This window comes from Mustela lutreola, chromosome 1, assembly GCF_030435805.1.
Source record: "Mustela lutreola isolate mMusLut2 chromosome 1, mMusLut2.pri, whole genome shotgun sequence".
NCBI classification, from domain to species: domain Eukaryota; kingdom Metazoa; phylum Chordata; class Mammalia; order Carnivora; family Mustelidae; genus Mustela; species Mustela lutreola.
This window is the reverse complement of record NC_081290.1, coordinates 264,222,875-264,234,544: the sequence shown is the minus strand read 5'-3', so window position 1 is coordinate 264,234,544 and position 11,670 is coordinate 264,222,875. Positions and strand designations below refer to the sequence as shown.

The 11,670-nt window shown below is 35.5% G+C and overlaps 1 pseudogene; it reads left to right on the top strand.

The window, feature by feature from the left end:
* The first annotated feature begins 7,799 nt into the window (after positions 1-7,799).
* On the top strand, positions 7,800-9,088 carry LOC131839195 (NADH-ubiquinone oxidoreductase chain 5-like; annotated as a pseudogene).
* Positions 9,089-11,670: the final 2,582 nt, after the last annotated feature.

Here is an 11,670-nt window from a genome sequence, read left to right as displayed (position 1 = left end):
TAAGCTGCACTGTGACTGGGAATATATCTCCACTAGTTTAGGGCAAAATGAAGGATGACAAGTACTCAATATGAATTAGATTTCAACAGGCTCTCAGAGCGAATGTGGAAAAAGTTCCCCTATTTCCAAATGCAGCAAGCAGTCTTAAAATATATGTTTTTATTAAAAAAAGTTTGTAATGTTAAAATTGCTTCTATGCCCCCCAAAAAGCTGCTGCTCTATTTAACAAGCTGCTTTAGCATATATAATTTTGTCATTTATTAATTTCACTAATAAAGCAATGAACATGAACATTTTTGTGCCATTTTTTTCTACTGAAAATTTTTTTAGAATTAGTTTGATTACAATTCTGTGCAAGTTGAAATGCCATTTTTTAAAAATTCCAAGAAGTGGTGGAACTAGAGGGTATTATGCTGAGCAAAATAATTCAATCAGAGAAAGACAATTATCATAGGCTCTCCCTGATATGAGGAATTTGAGAGGCAGAGTGGGGACTTGGGAGACAGGGAAGGAAAAAAATGAAACAAGATGGGATCGGAAGGAAGACAAACCATAAGAGATTCTTAATCTCACAAAACAAACTGAGGGTTGCCAGAGGGAGGTGGGTAGGGGGAGGGGGGTGGGGTTATGGACATTGGGGAGGGTATGAGATATGGTGAGTGCTGCAAAATGTGTAAGCCTGATGATTCACAGATCTGTACCCCTGGGGCAAATAATACATTGTATGTTAGCAAAAAGTAATTAATTAAAAAAATAATAAAAATAAAAATTCCAAGTACAAGAGCATTCCTCTAGGAATGGGAGAAGAGATTCCATAAATATCACAAGTTACTTAATTTCTAGATTCAGTTTTAGTTTCCAACCTTTACGTTCAGGTGTTTATTTTTTAACTGAGCTAACTGCTTAAGTCTGACTATAGCTAGACATTAGATTTTTCAAGTACATCTAATAAAAAGGGCTTAGTATTTGGTTTGCTGATTCAGGCATTTTACTGTTAAGAAACTATCTCTGTAAATAGAGTAAATTCTGTAATGCCTAAATATTTGGCAAAAGCTATTTCTAAGATAATTTAGAAAAGTAACAGAAAATAGATCATACTGACAACTAATCAATTAGCTCTTAGGGAGAGGAGAGGCAACCAATCGTGTCAAATCAGCAGCACGGACTGTGCCAGAACTAATAGCCCACAGATGCAAACTGACTTTTGATTGTAGAAATGGAAGGAATTGTATCTGATGTCTAAATATGTAGTTAACTTTATAAAGAAGGGTTCAAGCGTATTGTGAATGGTCCTTACTAATTCAAATATGGTCTCTTGACATCTTTGTTCCTTGAAGGATAGAAGTGTGCAATTAATGTGATAGCAACAAATATTTTGTTTAAATGTGTGTAAGAAAGCATGGCTTTACACCTCCTCTTATTATCCAGCTGCCACAGTGACTTGGTAACTTTGGAAAAATTGTTCATACTTTTCTAGCTTGATTGCCCTTAAGAAGGTCCCTGTTTTTGCTTTGAACTTATCTTCAGTTTGAAGAGAAACATGCATAATATTTGAAGAAAGTAGGTAAAATCCTAATTAGCAAAAGTAGTATTAGCTATGTGGAATCCAATGAGGGTTTTTTTTCTCTTTTGTGTAAAATGGGGACAGAGACAGCACTCAAAGAGCTGAAGATAAATTGATCCTTAGAAAAAGGGGGGAAAAAGCAATTAAGGAAAATTTAGTCAGACTGTCAGGAAAAACAGGATCTGGAGATGCTGTTGGTAAATTTTAATAAGATAGAACATGACAACCATACAAGATCTGGATGTAGAGATGAAAAATGAGGTTTGGATGGGGCTGGGGGGACGAAAAGAGGAAAAAAAGCAAGAATGAGGAAAAGTAGAGAAAAAGAGATAAGGAAAGAGAGGAGCAAGGGAAGTATTAAGTATATACACACAGATGGCTCAATTTGGAGGAAAGACATAGCCCAAGAAAAAAGTATGGCAAGGGCTTAAAATTCTAGAATTAAAAATATGATTTCAAAAAAAGATTCACAAAATTTAAGAAAACAAAGATGACTTGCGACAGAATTACACTAAAAAGATTAGAAAGCTCAGGATGTTCGATTAACTCTATTACAGAATAAATCAGAAAAAAATTTTTTTAAAGACTAGAATATGTGAAATGTAATCAACGTTACAGATAAAAGGCTGTGATGAACATAGTATATGCAGGGAAAAAACACAGTTTGAAGAAATTAAAGAGAATATAAATGGGGAGACCATTTATATGTTTGTATATTTTGCAGGATAATTTCCCCTAAAATGAAACAGTAAACATATCAAGAGAGTTTGTGATACAATAGGAAAGTTTCTGTATATTATATATACATATCTTGGTAACAAGCAACACAGATATATGCCGGGGAAATTATCAAACTTCAGGAATAAAGGACAAGATTCCTTAAGTATGCAGTCAAGGAAAGCACATCACTAGAAAGAAAGAAATCAGATTCGTCTCAGGTTTCTCTACAGCCACATTCAAGGATATAAGATAAGAAAGTTATGGACATAAACTTCTCCAAGGAGAGAATAGTCTCAGGAATATTCTACCCATTCAACTTGACAAATACAAAGATAGCAGAGAGACATATCAAACACGCTAGAACTCTAGAAATGTAGTATCCATGAATTCTAGGGGATAAAGCTTGATAAAATGCAGCAAACCAGGAGATCAATAATGAAGAGAGAAAATGCATCATAAAAGGACTGGCGGTGCACATTAAATCTACTAACTGTTTTGCTATGACTGAACATCTGGGGAAAGGTGTTTGCAGAAAAGATGGTAAATTTTATAAACTCTAACAGTTTAAAATATTATAACTAACAAATACTGAAAGATATGGGGTGGGGAAGTAGGGAAAAGGTTGAGAATGCTAATCACCTTTCCTTCAGACTAGGGAATACATTAATGTTACTTAAAATTGAAAGATGGTAATTGAAAAAAAAATCACAGTGATACTAACCAATTAATATTCGTTTCTCATTCATTTAGAAAACTTACTCTTTTTTTTTTTAAGGAAAACATGTAAGTTTTACTAGTTTTTACATTTAAAATGTTATTTTTCTTAGCAAAATTCAAGTAAACAAATTTAATTAAAATTTTCTATTTCGGGGGTCCCTAGGTGACTCAATGGGTTAAGCATCAGATTTTTGATTTGGCTCAGGTCATAATCTCCCGGTCTTGAGAATGACCCCCACGTCAGGCTCCACGCTCAGTGCAGGGTCTACTAGAGATTCTCTCATTCTCCTTCTCCCTCTCCCCTCTCCCACCAGGCTCACGTGTACCCTCTCACTCCCTCCCTCTCTCTCCCTCCCTCTCCCTCCCTCCCTCTCCCTCCCTCTCTCTCCCTCCCTCTCCCTCCCTCCCTCTCCCTTCCTTCCTTCCTTCCACACGTTCCCTCTTTATCCCTTCCTCCCCCCTCCCCATCATGCTCACAGGACCCCTCCTTCCTTCTCCCTCATTTACGGCCATACCCCCCCGAATGTGTCCAGTCTCATCTGATCTCTATCTCTCTAGGATAAATAAATTATTCTCTACCGATCTACATATCTATTTCTACACACATACATACAAGGAGATGTCTGGAAGGATATTGAAATCTGTGAGATTTTGGATAATTTGTTACTTCATAATTTTGTATATGCCCTGAATTTTTTTTTTTTATAATCTTATGTCATTTTGATAAAATTTATAGTGGCCAATGAAGTTAATTTGTTGGGTTGGTAAAAATATTTCTAGTGGTTCCCCTCCCCCACCTCCAACCCCAAGTCCTATGGAAAGATTTTGGTAGAAAATGATAGCATTTGTTTCACTACAGAAAATATTTTGTTCTTATTGTAGCATCCTCACCCGAGAAAATGAAAGGCTAGCATGGAATGGTTGGTTACAAGAAGCACTTAAATGATGGCTTTGAAAGAGAGAGATCCTTAATCTAAATTGACCAGTAAACTGCCTGGTCACACCTAACCTTCCTATTCATATTGGGAGCCTAGAGATCAGGGTTTGGGACACATAAGTGTTGGTTAATACACAATTCTAAGGTTTTGCTTTACACAAAGATTACTGGGCAACACTCCACTAAATTCAATAAACATTAAGAGCTGAAGTCCACTTTAGATGTTTTTTATTGAAAATGCACAAACCAAAAGCGCTAACGTCCAAAGAAACTGCACAGTTAAGAGGTAGGGAGGAGGAACTCTGTGCCATATGGAATAAAGTGCAAAATGCAATCCCTACCATTCTCTGGCATAGTCTTTCATGATAAATAGCCTGCATCTCAAATCGTTTTTTCAATTTTATGTTTCTTTATAACAGAGGCTAAAAATGAACACATTCATCATTACATATGTCTTCACTCTGTATTTCAATCCTACTTCATCAGTATTAGCTGTTAGATTATCTCTTACATTTTCCTCTCATTTTAATAAAATGAAAGCAAGCTGCAATAATCAATAAAATTTAATCAACACCACCAAAACTAAAAAATGGATTCCATAGTTAGTGTCATCTAGGATGAACCAATATAAAGTCAGATTGGAACCAAAAAAAGTTTCAATAAAGAGTAGAAGGTGTACAAAAGTCAAATGTACAACATTCAAGGATCAACTCTAACATGAAGACCAGAATGCTTTAAATGCGCTTTAAGTTTGTTGAAATGGGAATTTGGGAAATGTTATCAAAGAGGGAAAAGTGAAATTGGCTATAAATCATTACAGCTATAGAAAAAGAGACTGTTGACCAGACACACAAACACAATCAACAAACTATGAAGCAGTGAATCATTTGAGAAAACATCCACTCTAAACTCAATCTGTAAGAAAGGGAATGACAGGGCTCCTCCTATGTCTGAAACACAGAAAAATTAAAATTTTTTAGATACTGAAAAATACGCCTATAGTAATGGTAATAGCACTTTAGCTAGAAGACTTGATAAACCTCTCCTCCTCCTGTCTATACGACTAGCTATTCTTTAAATGTTAGGATAAATATTTACAGAGAAACTTTATCTTTCAATAAATAATCTAATAATAGTTTATTGCACTGTTATCTACTTGAGGAAACAGACTTCTGTTTGGATACTCAGAGCTATGGAAATCATGTCCTGAGTAGGGAAAGTAAGAAACCTACAGCTCAAATGAAATCTTACTTTCATGTAAATATCCCTAATATAATACTTAGTCCCCAAATTATTTCAGGGCTCCATCTACTGTAAATATAGTCTAAAGACTGAATGTGAATATAATAGAAACTCAACTTCTTAATCATCAAGAAAGTATGCAAAAACTACTAGTTCATTCTTCCATATATAATATGGCTTTTTTGGAACTTGTAGAAGGATAGAACCAACCATTTATCTTAGGAACCAAAAAATTGGTACAACTCCAAATAAAAGTTATAAATTTGTTCACTACTTCCATACTAATATCAGTATTTATGGTAACCTTACCAATTATACTAAACACCTCTAACATCTACAAAAGTGATTTATATCCAGACTGTGTAAAAAATATCCTCTCTTATCCCTTCTTACCCAGTCTGATCCCCACACAATATTCATTTATTTGGGCCAAGAGAATTGTTTTAAACTAATACTGAATTACCATTCATATCCTAATTTTATCCCTTAGTTTTAGATTAGACTATTTCTCAATAATATTTATACCAGTAGCACTTTTAATTACGTGATCGTTACAGAATAATATAAGTATGATATAATTCAGATCCCAACATTAACCAATTTTTCAAGTATTTATATTCCTTATTACTGTACTAATTTTAGTTACCACCAACAACCTTCTTCAACTATTCATTGGATGAGAGGGAATAGGAATCCCACCTTTTCTACTCACTGGGCAATGACACAGACAAGTAGATTCAACACTGTGACCCTCTAAGCAATTCCTTTTTTCCCACCTTGTTACATTTTTAAATTTAAATTCAATTCAATTTTCATATAATGTTCAATGATTCATAATGGTATATAACACCAAGTGCTCATCACATCACATGCCCTCCTTAATGCCCATTACCCAGCTATCCCCTCCCCCCATCCACCCCTCTTTCTGCAACACTCAGCTTATATCCTGGAGTCAAGAGTCTCATCTGGTTTGTCTGCCTCCCTGATTTCTTCCCATTCAGTTTTCCCTCCCTTCCCCTATTGTCCTCCGCACTATTCCTTATGTTCCTCATATGAGTGAATTCATATAACTGTCTTTCTCTGATTAACTTATTTCACTCAGCAGAATACCCTCCAATCCCATCCATGTTGATGTAAATGGTAGATATTCATCCTTTCTGATGACTGAGTAATATTCCATTGTATATATGAACTACATCTTCTTTAACCATTCATCTGTTGAAGGACATCATGGCTCCTTCCAGTTTGGCTATTGTAAACATTGCTGTTATGAACATTGGGGTACATGTGCCCTTTCTTTTCACTACATCTGTATCTTTGGGGTAAATACCCAGTAGTGCAATTGCTGGGTCATAGGGTATCTCCATTATTAACATCTTGAGGAACCTCCAAACTGTTTCCCAGAGTGGCTGTACCAGCTTGCATTCACACCAAAAGTGTAAGAGGGTTCCCCTTTCTCCATATACTCACCAACATTTTTTTTTATCTTATTAATTTTTGCCATTCTAACTGGTGTAAGGTGGTATCTCATTGTTATGTTGCTGATGGCAAGTGATGTGGAGCATTTTTCCATGTGTCTGTTAGCCTTTATATTCCTTCTCTGGAGAAGTGTCTGTTCAGGTCTTCTGCCCATGTCTTGACTGGATTACTTGGTTTTTGGGTGTTGAGTTTGAGACATTCTTTACAAATCTTGGATACCAGCTCTTTATCTGTAATATCATTTGCAAATATCTTCCTCCATTCTGTAGGTTGTCTTTTAGTTTTTTGTTGATTGTTTCCTTTGCTGTGCAGAAGCTTTTATTTTCCTGCATTTTTTAAAAACAATTTTATTTATTTATTTGACAGAAAGTGATCTCAAGTAGGCAGAGAGGCAGGCAGAGAGAGAGAGGAAGGGAGGCAGGCTCCTTGCTGAGCAGAGAGCCTGCTGCGGGGCTCAATCCCAGGACCCTGCGATCATGACCTGAGCTGAAGGCAGAGGCTTTAACCCACTGAGCCACCCAGGTGCCCCTATTTTTCTGCATTTTTTAAAGATTTTTAAAATTTTTTAATTTTAAGCAATCTCTGTACTCAGTTGTGGTGCTCAAACTCAGAAACCCAAGATCAAGAGTTGCATGCTCTAGCAACTGAGCCAGGCAGGGGCCCCTAAATGTGCATTTAAAAATTTTTTTTTTACTAAAATATAATGTATTATTTGCTTCAGAAGTACAGGTCTGTGATTCATCAGTCTTACACAATTCACAGCCCTCACCATAGCACAAACACTGCCCAACGTCCAACAACCTACTTCTTCAATTTTTTTCTCAAGTGTTCTGTAGTTTCTAGAGTACACATCCTTTACCTCCAAGCAATCTTTTTTTTTTTTTTTTTTTAGATTTTATTTATTTATTTGACAGAGAGAGAGAGAGATCACAAGTAGGCTGAGAGGCAGGCAGAGAGAGAGAGAAAGGGAAATAGGCTCCCTGCTGAGCAGAAAGCCCAATGTGGAGCTCAATCCCAGAACCCTGAGACTATGACCTGAGCTGAAAGCAGAGGCTTTAACCCACTAAGCCACCCGGGCACCCAACCTTCAAGCAATTCTATAAACCACGTAGAAGGGAGTAGATTCACTGTATCAAGAACATGGGTTCCTATTTACCTGGCTCTTTACACTTTCAAATTTCTGTACTCAACTTCAATCATATTAATTCTCCATTAATCAGACTACTTTCAGCCACAACTGGCAAATCTGCCCAATTTGACATTCACCCAGGACTTCACTAGGCATAGAAGACCCTATACCCACCCATTCAAGTACCATAGTTGTAGTAGGTGTCTTTCTACTAATCCATTTCCATTCACTAATAGAAAATGAAACTATTCAAACAGTAACAAATCTTACTAGGAGATATCACTACGTTGTTTACAGCAATCTTGGGTCTTACCAAAATGATATTTTAAAAATTGTTGCTTTTTCCACCTCAAGCCATTTAAATCTAATAGTAACTGTTAGTATTAATCAACCACATTTAACATTTCTCCACATCCGTATTCTTTAAAACTATATTGTTTATATGTTACAGATCCATTATTTATAATCTAAATGATGAACAAGACATCTGAAAAATAGAACTATTTAAAGCATTACCTTTCACCACAGTCTCACTCACCAGTGGCAGCTTAGCGTTAATAGGAATACCCTTCCTCACAAGTTTTTATTCCCAAGTCTTAATTATTAAAACCACAACACATTGTATACAGCTGTCCACAGCATCCAAATTATTTTCTTCACTCCTAGGACAGACCCATTTTTCTACTTTAATTGTAATTAGTGAAAACAACCCATTCTTAATCAATTCTACTAAATGTCTTTTAATGGGGAGTATCTTGGCCAGATTCTTAATTTCTAAGACTACCCTAACTATCTCACAGATAATTATGCCTTCCTATCTAAAATTAACAGCTATTGCCATGATTATCTTGGGTTTTATTCTGGCACTTTAACTGAACTTTACAACACAAACACTAAGATTTGATCATCCTTCATGCTAATCCCAATTCTCAAATCTTCTCAGATATTTTCCAACTCATATACACTGCTTCTCACCATTAATAAAATTTGTTGTCAAGTCTGGCTCTTATATGCAAGTGATAAATTACTGAACACTATATCTGAAGCTAATGATGTACTGTATGTTGGTTAATTGAATTTAAATTAAAAATTTTTTAAATTTATTTTTTAAATAAATTTTTCATTACTACTAGACTTACTAGACTTAACTTGACTAGAAAGTATATTACCAAAATCCATTCCCCCCTTCCAAATAAGACTCTCCATACCAATTAGACCTTTTTCATCAGAAATTAAATTATATCTTTTCCTCTTTTCTCATCATATTAATCCTAAACCTATACCTAATTTCTATGAGTAACCTGTAGAATGACCATAATGCCAATCAGCAACAAACAACCAATCACAACTTAGTAGTCTAATAGCACATCTATATAATGGGGAAATCTCTATAGCCTCTTCACCAAAACAAACAAACCAAACCAAACCAAAACAGAACAAAACAACCTTAGAATTCCTGGTTTCATAGATTACTCAGTCCTCTAACCAATTAAACTTAAAAAAAAAAAATGAGGTGGATATTATGTTTAAGACCTGAAACTACCATAACTTTCAGCAAGAGTCCTAAAAGAAATATCTCTAAGATAATTATATTAGAAACCCAATCCTCAGGATATTGCTCAGTGGCCAAAACCTTGTATAATGAAAAGCCACCAAAATCGATCCCTCAATTAAGTCTTAAAAAAAAAAAAAAATTAAACCTGGAAAAGATCCACCAAGATTGCTTACATTACCACAACTGATTCCAGCATTTAAACAACCCTAACCCACCATAAATAGAAGGTTTAAAAACAAAACAAGAACAAAAACCTGCAAAACTAATCACAAAAATAGTACTTAAAACACAATATAGGTCATTATTATTCTCACATTTCTTTCTAAAGATTTATTTGAGGGGTGCCTGGGTGGCTCAGATGATTAAGTGTCTGCCTTCAGCTTAGGTCATGATCTTCAGGTCCTGTGATGGAGCCCATCAGGCTCCCTGCTCAGTGAGGGAGTCTACTTCTCACTCTGACCCTTCCCCTTCTTGTGCTCGCTATGCATCTATCTCTTAAAAAAAAAAAAAAAAATTGAGAAATAGAGGGAGAGTGCAAATGAGCAGCAGGAGGGTCAAAGAAAGGGAGAGAATTTCAAACAGACACTTTTGTAAACCGAGCCCCACATGAGGCTCAAGACCACAACCCTGAGATCATAACCAGAGCCAAAAATCAAGACTCCAACATTTAACTAACTAAGCCACCCAGATACCCCGTCGCATGGACTTTACCCCTGACCAGTGAACTAAAATCACCATTGTATTTCAACTCTATGTACATTAATGACCAACATCCAACAATCCTATCCACTAATCCAGATTACAAATTTATTTATCAGCCCCAAGCATCTCATCATGATGATATTTTGGCACCCCTTTAGGAATCTGCTTAACTTTATGAATTCTGACAGGACTATTCCTAGCTACACGCTCTATACATCATACATTGATAATAACTGTCTTTCAGCCAAAACCCATATCTGCGGAGATATAGGTTATGAATGAATTATCTGATATCTATACACCAATGGAGCATCCATATATTTTATCTACTTATTCATTCATGTAGGATGTGGCCTATGCTATGGAGCTTATACCTTCCTAGAAACATGAAATATGAAAAGATTCTATTATTCATCATAATAGCCACAGCATTCTTGGATTTATGAAGCCAAATATCCTTCTGAGGTGCAACAGTTCTTACAAATCTTTCAGTTATGCCTTTCATCAGCATTAGCCTGGTAGAATGAATCTGAGGGGGACTTTTAGTGAGCAAATCTACGCATCTGACTCTTCACCTTTCACTTTATTCTCTAATGCATTCATGGTTTCAGCCCTAGTGATTGCCCACTATTTCTTCATGAAACAGGATCCAAAAACCCATCAGGAATCTCATCTGACATGGATAAAACTCCAAGCCAAAATTTCACATAGTGAAAGATATCCTAGGACCCTTATTCCTAATTCTGGTACTATCCATTTCAGTCTTATTTCCACCTGACCTGTTAGGAGATCCAGAAAATACACTTCAGCCGACACCCTCAATGCTCCCCAATCCCCACATGAAGCCAGAATGATATTTCTTATTCACCCACACAGTTAAAGACCTTCTCCTCATAAATTAGGCAATGTATTATCCCTAATTTTCTCAATTCTAATTCTAGCAATCGTTTCAATGTTTCACACACCAATAATAATGAAAGATAATATTCCAACCCCTTATTGATACTTCTTCTGATTACTAGTATCAGACAGAACACTAACATGCATCGGAAGACAACCAGTTGTACATCTATTCATCTTTACTACTCAGCAAGCATCAGTTTTACATTTTCTCCTCATTTTTATACTGAAACACTCCCCCAAATTACTAAAAATAGTATTCTAAAACATTGAATATTTATAATATACTACTCTGTTCCTGTAAACCAGAAAAAGAATACTTCTCTTTAGAACTCAGGGAAGAAGCTCCAGCTCCACCACCAGTATCCAAAACTGAAATTCTAAACTACTCCTTGGAAATTCACACATGAACAAAAACATTGTCATATACTGTTAGCATGAAAAAATCCTAAGTTAATCCTATTGTTATTTACTTTTACATTCAGTCTACCACATATTTAGTGTGTGTGTGTATATATATATCTGATAATATATGCCATGTGTAATTGTGCATTAATGATTTACCCCAAATATTACCATGTACATTAAATTAATATATGAAGCATTTTATCATACATATAAATCCTATACACTACAAATATCCATGACAGAATACACATGATTAGTATTACATAGGACATATTAATCAGACATACCCCATTAACTCAAATAATTTTTTTAAAGAT